The sequence below is a fragment of the Gallus gallus genome, chromosome 18 (assembly GCF_016699485.2).
Source record: "Gallus gallus isolate bGalGal1 chromosome 18, bGalGal1.mat.broiler.GRCg7b, whole genome shotgun sequence".
NCBI lineage: Eukaryota > Metazoa > Chordata > Aves > Galliformes > Phasianidae > Gallus > Gallus gallus.
The window spans coordinates 1170695-1181596 of record NC_052549.1 but is presented as its reverse complement, the minus strand read 5'-3'; the positions used below and the strand labels follow the sequence as shown (position 1 = coordinate 1181596).

The window sequence follows — 10902 nt, the reverse complement described above, 5'->3', positions numbered from 1 at the left end:
TCTGCTAAAGCAGATACTCTACAATAGGCTGCACAGGTAGATGTCCGGACAGGTCTTGAAGATCTCCATAGAAGGAGATTCACAATCTCTCTGGACAGCCTGTTCCAGTGCTCTGTCACTCTTACCATAAAGAAGTTCTTCTTCATGTTTGCATGGAACTTCCTATGTTCAAGTTTTTGCCATTGCTCCTTGTCCTATCACTACACACTACTGAGAAGAGCCTGGCATCATCCATTTGCGTCCCATGTCTGTTTTTGGATATTTATAAACATTAATCAGATCCCCCCTCAGTCTTATTTTCCCCAGGCTGAACAGAACCAGTTTCCTCAATCCTTCCTCATATGGGAGATGGTCCAGGCCCTTAATCGTCTTTGTAGCCCTCTACTGGATACCTTCTAGGAGATCCTTGTCTTTTTTCAAATGGGAAGCCCGGACCTAGACATAACATACTAAATATGACCTCACCAGGGCAGACCAGAGGAAGAGGTATGATATCCTGCACCCCAGGATATCATTGTCCTTCTTGACCTCAAGGGCACACTGTTGACTCATGGCCAATCTGTTGTCCACCTGGACCTCCAGGTTCTCCTCCACAGAGCTACTTTCCAGCAGGTCATCCCCTAACCTGTACTGATGAACAGAGCTTTTCCTCCCCAAGTGCAAGACTTACTTGCTCTTTTTAAATCTCATCAAGTTCTTCCCTGACCAGCTCTCCAGTCTGTTCAGGTCTCGCTGAACGGCAGCACAGAATTCTGGTGTGTCGGCCACTCCTCCCAGCTTTGTATCATCATGAAACCTTCCGAGGATGGACCCTATCCCTATGGTCACCGATGACTATGTTGAACAAGACTGGACACAGCACTGACACTTGGGGAACACTGCTAGTTACAGGCCTCCAACCAGACTCTATGCTGCTAATGAAAGCCCTCTAAACTCTATCAGCCAGCCAGTTCATAATCCATCTTACCATCCACTCATCTATCCCACCACTTTCTAAGTTTAATAACAAGGATGTTGTGGGAGACAGTGGCACATGCCTTGATGATGTCAAGGTACTCAACATTCATTGCTCTCCCCTCCTCTACCCAGCCAGTGATGATATAATAGAAAGCTATCAGGTTGGCTGACGATGATTTCCTCTTACTGAATCCATGTTGAATACTCCTGATCTTCAGTTCCAATTGCTTGGAGATGGCATCCAGAACAAGTTGTGGTGCATTCTCTACACATCTACATCTCACACTACTGTGTGCAATTGATGTTATATGGATCTTGGAATAATATATTATTGTCCAAGTTAATATCATTTATTATCTCTACCACACTGGTTCCCTTAGGTACTGGACACCTTTCTCTATGGTGGTCCATTTTCCTGGGTTAAATATCAACACTTCCTTGAAGGATATCTTTCCTTCATGGCTGATGAGAGTTGCACCACAGGGTGAAGGTCTATGTCCCTTTTCCTATTGCTTTGTCAGTGCCAGCTGTCTCATATCCCAGCCATTTGGTTTCACTGCCCACTAAATCCAGACTACTGTCTCCATTATCTCAGCACTTGAGCAGCCAGGTGGCAATGTGCTCACTATAACTATGGCTGAAATTTCTTTGCATATCTCGCAGTTCATCTAACATTAGAGCTCAGATGGTTGCTGTCTCTCTCCTCCTCCTGTTTTTGTGACAGCCCTGCTTCATCTGCTTCATTTTCATCTTCCATCTTAGTAAGAGTTTCTTTTCTTACTAAACAACCTGATTTTCATTGCCATTTTTTTCCTGTTGCTTATAGGGGCAACTGACACTGGCATTGACTGGTTCTCTGGCTCAGCCTCGGGGCCTATTGCAGAGGTTGGTTCAGTCACAGGGCTGTCACTGGGATTGAGTCAGATCCAGAGACACTTTCTTCCTTTTGAGGATGCTGACTAACGATGAATAGTGTTTAATTGGTTCAGGCCAGGCACCAACACAGTGCTGCTAGTCTTTGACATTACCAGGATCAGGGAATAACTTTAAAAAATGTTCTGTCAGCTGTTTAGGCTTCTGCACTTGTTCAGGGGTGAGTTGCTGATCCATCAGAAGTGATCATCTGCCCATATCCTCCCACAAACCTTACCACTCAGAGTCATCTTGCCTTAGGGCAGATCTCTGGGTAGTATTTTTGAATAATTTCTTAACCATAAATAAAACAGGATACACATAGAGGAGACATAGCAATAAGATCATGCCTATTTGAACTCCTCAAGTATATTCAAAATTTTTAACAACTGTTTTAGCTTGCCTGGAGTAGAGAGTGTACTTGATACGAATTTCTGCAGTAAGGTTCCTGTAGTCAGATAATAGTGGCAATATTGAATACAACCCATGACTTGTATAACATGCGAACATGCTATATTCAGTTTGGCAAAACCATAAAGAAGCCTAAGTCAGCTCTCAGAGGTAATAAGTAACATGGTCAGAGTTAAGAAAAACATCCCTGAAAGCAAATAAAACAACAGTGAATGAAAAGATCAGTATTCTGTCCAGCAGCTGTTTAGCTACTCTACACTTATAACAATTTTGTTGTAATGTGTTCTGGTCAGATCTGTTGTTATCTCAACCCTCTGAGCTCCACAAGGTGTGGGCAGCGGAGTGAGAGAGGTGATTCTGCACTTCCAGAAGAGTGCAGAACAAAATAGTCCAGGCCGCCATTAAACACAGTTTCCCTCTTAGGGAGAATTTCTAAGACATTTGAATGGAAGGAAAAGGGCAAGCTGCACCTCTGCAAGAAGATACATTATTCACTGGAAATTTGTAAAATGTCTTAATGGATGTTTTAACAGCTAAGAAACTAGTCACAGAGATCTGGACCTTGTAGATGGGCCTAAAATCAGATTTCTGCATGTGCCCAGTGGAAAAGATCTGATCTATCCCGAAGGATGATGCACAACTGTCAAGTGAGAGGGAACAGAGGCTGCACTACCAGGTGTACTTGGCTCTCCATCTTTGCGAAGAGTCTTCTGGAGGGACGGATTGTTAACAGCCTGCTTAGACAGGTCATGCCTTCCTTAAATATCCATGTCTTGTAAAATGCTGGCTGGAGGTGGACAAAATCACTGAATATCCTGAGTTGGAAGGGGTCCATAAAGCTCTTGAGTCCATCTCTTGCCTCCACATAGCACTGCCCCCAAATCAAACCATATATCTGAGAGTGTTTTCCAAATGCTTATCAAACTGTGCCAGGCTTGCTGCTGTGACCACCTCCCTGCACTGCCTGTTCAGTCACCCTCTCTGTGGAGAGATTTTTCATTACGTGCCATTCCCACAAGTCATTTTGATCATCCCCTAAGAGGAAAGATCAGAACCTCCCCTGCCACTCCCCTCAAGAGGAAGCTGTAGACTGCCATGAGGTCTCCCTCCACATCTCAAAATGTGAAAGAAAGCTACTGTGATGTGCCAACACAAGAAATATTCTCATCCTAGAAAGATTTGGAGGGTTTACTGCACTATCCTGGGCTGAAACTGTACAAATGAGGCAAGCTTTATCAGCAGCTGGAGGCCTAACAGCTGCAGGGCCCTGTGGCCCTGCCCACACAGGTGCAGAAGGAGCAGGTAGGCAGGTGATTGATGGCTTCCTGGGAACCAAATCCACCAGACAGTTGCTGGCAGGACAGAGTAAAGCCCTGCAATTGCAAGCACAGCTCCTGCAGCCCCCCACAGGACAATGCACAGCCAGCATTGGCAAGACCAAGGGTGCTGGTGCAGTGCCCACCAGGAAGGGGGAGGGAGCAGCAATAGCTGCCCTTCTCCAGGGGCAGAGGCAATTCCTGAATCCTGCTAGGGTTGGCCCACTGGGGCCATGCTCATCCAAAATGTAAATCAATTGGTAAACCCTCCCTAAAAATGCCACTGAAGACAGGGTGCAGGTCTGGCTCCTGCCTCAGCCCTCTCCACACAGATTCCTGCCCTGTCCATGTGTTCTCAAAGCAGAATAGTAATTTGATTTCATGTCTAACCAGAGGCAATCAGTTAATGTGTTCCAGAACCACTCCATGGTACAACCAAACTGTGTGACACTAACCGGTAATGAAGATACGCCCAAAGACTATGCCTACAGTTAATGCTGATTGTACTGTGATAGCATGTGTAGACTCCGTGTGAGGCAGGATCTGGGTGACAGCATCCCTCAAAGATATTGTCCCTGGCCCAAGGGAGAAGTTCCAGACTTCAGTTCTCTGTGCAGACAAGTCTGCAGGCACAGAAGTGCACTCTTGATGCAGTGTTCTTAAAATACTCTCCTTCATAAGGGTGAAGTTTTCTCTCTAATTCCATGGAGACGAGCTAGCCACAACTGCAAGAGGAGATAACTTTGGAAGGTTAAGAAGCAGAGACAGTTGCATTGTTTGCGTGAGTTGGGCTTCATGCCCTTGTCTGTGTGGATCGCCTCTCCAAGGAGGAATGAGGACGCACAAATGAGATCTGAGATAAGGTGAGAATTAACAGAGGTTGAGATGTCTGGGATATGGGGTGGAAAACTGGCTGCATGTGAAAGGAAAGAATATTAAAAAGTGATGAGGACATTTGGGAATACAAATTGATGCCAGCTTCAGGGGCAGAAGAATAAGGAAAACAGACGTTGGGTTTGGGAGAGTACAATAGGTAAGGGTGACAGGAGAGGGTAAGGAACAGGAGACAAAGGCACACAGTGGTGACAAGAAGATTTGGTTGGTTTTTTTTTTTTAAGAACTGATAGACTTGAGGCTATTTTAAATATGCAAAGTTGGTACAGTTACAATTATATGAACAATTATAACCATTACATTAATTATTTTATTATTTACTAATTAATTATATTAATTATTACATCATTATAACACTGTTTCATTTAGTTTATTAATGAAAGGCGATGTAAGCACATGGCAGAACATAAGAAAATACGAAAGACCCTATCTTTGTTTTTCTTTCTAAGCAATGGTTAAGGTCATTTTAAGCATCTTGGGCAAATGAAAATGTCCAAGGATCAAAAAACTAGCAATTTAGGATTTAGTGTTTCTGAGGAAAAAGAGAATTCAGTACACAGTACAGTTTTGGGAAAAGTTATATGCTTATGCCAGTTCAAATCTATTTTTGCGGTTACTAAACTAAAAAACAGATTGAGTTGGTGTTGCTACAAAACAATTTGTTTTCTGTCTGCTTTCCTTTTGTTCAACAACTCGAAAAAAAAAATCTCAGTGGAATCAGATGGGCACAATTAATAGCATTCATATGCAAAGGCATGGTGTTATTTTCCAAAGAAATTTTATACACCATGCTGTCAAAGACTTTGCGTCTTTGATTTGATCCTTTCTTTGAATAGAAGATGAGTACTAATACTAAAAATAGAAGTTTTCATACAGATTATTTTTAAAAGTTAAATATTAAACTGTATCAGTGATTAACAGGCTGTACATGTACAATGGTAATCATAGAATCATTTGGGTTGGAAGGGACCTTTAAGATCATCTAGTTTCAATCCTCTGCTATAGGCAGGGATACCTCCCCCTATTAACTGCTCAACCTGCAGGTGCCACCAGGTTGCATTTGACCAGTAGAAGTCCATAAGTATTATGTCTTAAATATTTCTTAAGGTCTTGTGAATCTGGAACTGTTCCTCATTTATTTCAGGAAAATACTCTCATTAATTCATCTAAATGAAACTATATTTCCTATCCCATGTGTCTGTAGTTCAATGCCATATCTTCAGTATTATAATCAGCTTTATAAACACCCTGTAGAGTCGGGCTGTCAACTGGCTGATAAGTAATGTAGAGGCCACTGATCTTAGAAAAAATAAACGTTGGCCTATAAATACCATGTATGAACAGCTCCGAGAGAAAGTTTGACACAGATTCAGTTGGTGTATGGACTCCGGTAGGGCTACATGGATTGCAAAGGCTCTCAGGAGTATGACAATCTGGAGCTCAGCGATGTAAATGACTGTTTTATTAATGGAATTAGGATTAACTGAAAATATTCCTGTTCTAAAGAAAGAAGCTTCTATTGAGTGAATTCTGACAAACCAAATTAATCAGTTCCATTCACAAGTCTTTTTGAACCCTGGATGTACTTACTAGTTGTGAAAGATCATGCATTTCTCATGAAGGAGAGAATAAGAAGTCAGTTAAAACAATTTATTCTACTTATGTGGATATCCCTGTGGAAGACAAGGCAGTACTGCTAGGAACATATGATTCAACATACAGGAAGAGTTCAGGATGGGGGTACTAGTAGTAATATCCAAGGACAGCAAACGTGCAAGGTAGAGCATGGTACAGAGCACCAACGCCCCAAATCTTTGTCAGATTTGCCTAGAAACCCCTAGAGGTCACCCTGCTCCAGGAGAGTGCAGCTCAGCTGGAAAAGTCCCCAAGGGAGCAGCAGAGCATGAGCGACTTGACAGCGTGGATGAGTAAGTCAAAGGTTACATCTGTGTGCTTGGTAAAGCAGTGATTGAGTAAAATGGTCTTTACAGCTTAAAATGAATGGGAAATAATCACATAAAGTTCAGGCAAATAACAGTTTAGTTGTACTTTCCATGTATTGAGATTGAGAGTCACACATCAGGGTTACATGCATCTCATGACACCTCACCAATTTTGTGACAGATGAAGGGTCAGCTAAGGAACATGCCACTTAACATCATCTCTGGAGTCATCTGAGTCTAAATGTTAGTATCATATTAGTAACTCTATTTTCCCTTCCATCTGCCTGCCTGTCCTTCTCTGACTTTTGGCCACCTGTTGTTCCTCTGCTTTCTGCACCTTACCCAGAGGCTTCCAGACTTTTTCACTATACTCACCTGTTCTGTAACTGGAGTCACTCAGCTGCTTGAGTGTGTGAAGGAAAGGGTATCCTGAATGTCACCATCTTCATCTAAGAGTCACTTAATACTGTCTGAACTGTAAATCCTGATGGTACAGTAACGCCTATCTTTAATCACAGTTTGCACATTTATATTCCTTTATAGTTTCAGATGGCTGCTTCAGGACCTTTCCAAGGGACCAATTTGCTTTTAGTTTATGTGAGAAACAGAGTTATTTCTAGAAAGAGAAGACTGTGTGTGTATACAAGACCCCTATGTGAGGACGTGGAATATTTGCTTTCCTTTTTATGCAGTCTTATTACACTGAAAACGAACAAGGTATTGCTGGTACTAGTTCTTGAAGGCAGGAGCAGGATTAGGAAAGAGCATGGTCATCTCCGCTGCTGCCTTGTCTGAACTGTGACACCAGCTAGTCATCATCAATAATATCCTCATGAAATTTACATTAAGCCCAAGAAACTGCAACTTTCATTGGCATGCATTGGTAGGCAAAGTGTTAGTCCCAACTGTCATTATTACTGGAGAATTAGTCCACAGCTCATATTAATGGCCATTATTGTTTTTTCTCAAGAGATCAATTCAAAATCTTCTATCTCTTCCCACCCTTCTTTCTCAGCACATGAATTTTTTTATCACAAACTTTCAAACAGATTCCTAGTGGACATCTTTAGAAGACACGACAACATGTGAAGCTCCACATTTAACAGACATGTTCTGTAGGGAATATGGAAGATGTTCCCTGTAATTAATTTAATCTGATCCAGTACTTATCAAATCTAATAAAGAAAGTGTGTCCTTACCATTTCCAGGTCCTGTTCACAGCAACATGTTAGTCAAAGTGTAGCAATGAGAAGATTTGCTCTGAAGGATTAGTGTTCTGGCATTTCTGCTTATCATCTGCCAACATTCCTGGGAGCTCTCCTTTTACCCAGGGAACAGCAGAATGAGTCTGTTTCCTACATCATGCCACATACACTGAAAGTTTACAGGCCAGACTGATGTTCCCAAGCACACCCTTCTGATAGCGTGGCTGACAATGGTATTTACAAGATGCACACCACAGAAAAAATGATTTTTTTAAAATGAGTGTACCAATCAGCTCTAGAAAATGCATATTTTGTCCCAGTTTGTTGTTTTTAAAAAGAATGATAATAAGCTGCATTTTGTGGACAAACTTCCAGGACCAGGAAGTACCGGTACTCTACACTCAGCTGACTGATCTCCAAAATGTAGTTCTATTGTTTATCCTTAAATTGTGTTAAACTTACAGTCCTGTGTCACTGATGAATATAGGCTAATAGGCTTCTTCCTCAAATTGTAAGTTTTTGATGCTCTCTTTTTACCTGACTCAACTAGATCTAGTGATGTCTGCTGCTTTCTTACTGCCTACTTTACTTACCCCTGCCACAATTAATGGTCACTCATCCATAAAAGCTGTATGACCTAGCTCTTGGGATTTTCAGTACCATCAATAATATTATTCATTAGTTCAACCTCCCCTTCATGTCTCAGACTTTCAAGTTTTCCCTTGAAATGGATGCATTCACATTTCAATAATAATTGTGTATTTTTATCCTACAACATTTTTTGAAAATTTGTCTTGGGCACATACTACTCTTCCAGATTTGTTGTGTATTAGAGAGCATTCAACATAACAATGACTTGTTCCACACAAGACTTAAGTCTGTCTTCCAATAAATTCCATAAATACCTAATGAGCTCTGTAGGTCTCTCTGATCTTTCATTTTTTTGACCATGCAGTTAATCAAATAGCAGAAACTAATTGATGAATGAAGAACAAAGAAAACAACCTCATATCCCATTTGCTGCCTTTTCAGCTACAATACAGGTTCTTGGATTAACTATGTGTGTGGGGCAACAATGTAGTTCCCAATCAGTAACTGAGTAGTCTCTTTTTCAAAAAGGACTGTTCCACATTTAGTATTACCAGAGCCATGTTTAATGGGATTTTTAATCTTTCTTATTTCAATGTCTATTACAGAAGTAATATTTTGTGAGTATATCCTGCTTTCAAATCAGTCTTTCTCTGTACAAAGGCTTGGGGTCCCGAACCTTTTGCTAAAAACTTCTTGATACTTACCTGGCTTTCAGGATGGCATTCAGGTCATTCTGCTGGAGGATAAAACAGATAGAATCTCCCTGTACTAGCAGACTAGCTAAATTATATGACAATCAAAGACATAGATTTTATGACCCGTGAGTTTTCTTCAAATACTTGTGTAAGTCATTCTTCATGTAATTTGCAGAAATCTGTGGGAATAATAGCCATTAATTGGACTGAAAAAAATATAAGACTTTTTTTCCCTTCTATTTATTCTCTTATAACAATCAGGACTGTTGTATTTAAGAGGATTATATTTACTTTCATGTATTTGTAATGTTGAAGTTTATAATAGCAGAGAATACCTGCCACTGGTTGTTCAGTGTTCTTGTCCCCCCCCTCTCTAGTGATTTTCTTATGGTAAATACAGCTTTCTAGCTTGTCTTAACTAGACTGAAAGAAGTGCAATAATCTCCACTAAAGATATTTTGGCAGTCTTGGATAACAAGTGAATGACAAGCGTGTTTGGAAAGCTCCACAATCTGACTGGCTTGTAAGACACAAACCTTAGCATTTCTCATCTATTTTAAACACATTAACTAATCAGCCAGTGTTGACAGGTAGGAACCTTGCTGGCAAGTAGATCAGTCAAAGCAGAAGGGAGAGGAAAGCATCAGAATGGATAGGATTCAGGAAGGCAAACTGTCTTTCCAAGGGAAAGTAAATCAATCTGAGTAGAAGGGAAAGGAACTCTTCGAAATAAGTAGGACAAGGAGGTGAACTGTCATGCTCATGGTACTCTGATTCCCCTTTATTCTTTTTGAGTAAACTCCAGATTATTATCACAGAATCATAGAATATCATAGGTTGGAAGGGATCCATGAGGATTATCAACTACAATTCCTGTCTGCACACACGACTACCTAAAAATTAAACCACATTTCTGAGAGCATTATCTAAGTGATTCTTTAATTCCAGCAGACTTAGTGCCATGATTACATCCCCGGGAAGCCTGTTTCAATGCCTGGCCATCCTCTCAGCGAAGAACATTTTCCTAATATTCAGTCCTCCCTTGACATATCTCCACACCATTCACCTGGATCCTATCACTGTTACCAGAGAGAGGAGATCCTCACCTGCATCTGTGCTCCCCTTGTGAGGAAGCTGTAAGCTGCCATGAGGCCTCTTCTCAGTCCCCTTTAGGAGGCAAACCAAGTGACCTCAGCACTTCATCATACATCTTCCTCTCAAGACCTTTCACCATCTAAGCATCCCTCCTTTGGGCTCTGATAGATTTACCTTCTTATATTGTGGTGCCCAAAACCATAAACATTGCTTGAGATGAGGTCGCAGCAGTGCAGAGTGGGAGAATCTCTGCCCTTGCCCAGCTAGCATTACTGTGTCTGACATATCCCAGGATACAGCTGACTTTTTGGCTGCCAGAGCATATTGTTTACTCAGATTTAATGTGCTGTCAACCAAAAATCCCAGATCCCTTTCTCTAGCCTTTTACCAGGATGGCTCGATTGCAGTTGCAGAATCAGAATCATCATGGCTTGGGTTGGAAGGGACCTTAAAGGTCATCTAGTTCCAACCCACTGCAGTGGGCAGGGTTGCCAACTGCTAGATCAAGAAGTAGATCAGGTTGCTCAGGACTCCATCCAATCTGACCTAAACACCTCCAGAGATGAGGCATCCACAACCTCTCTGGGCAGTCTTTTCCAGCACCTTATCACCCTCTCTGTGAAAACCCTCCCCTTGACAACTAATCTAAATCTAGCACTTAATCTTTTTAAATTTCATACAGTTGTTGATTTCCCAGCCCTTTAGGCTCGTAGGATCTCTCTGCAAGGCCATTCTACCTTCAACAGAATCAACAAAAACTTTTAATTTAGTATAATCTGCAAGCAGTACGTTGAATATAAGTCAGTAATGTGCCCTAATAACACTTAGATACATTCAGTTGTAGTAGCAAATACCATCCAAGTTCAGAGTCAGCTAGGAGTTT

At 41.4% G+C, this 10902-nt stretch overlaps 1 long non-coding RNA gene across 1 annotated transcript in view; it reads right to left on the bottom strand.

Moving 5' to 3' along the window:
• Positions 1 to 7674, bottom strand: part of LOC107054724 — a 125666-nt gene extending 117992 nt beyond the window's left edge. Inside the window, exon 1 of the long non-coding RNA XR_006931718.1 lies at positions 7633 to 7674. This is a non-coding gene — a long non-coding RNA (uncharacterized LOC107054724). The remainder of the gene's footprint in view (positions 1 to 7632) is intronic.
• Between the last annotated feature and the right edge of the window lie 3228 nt (positions 7675 to 10902).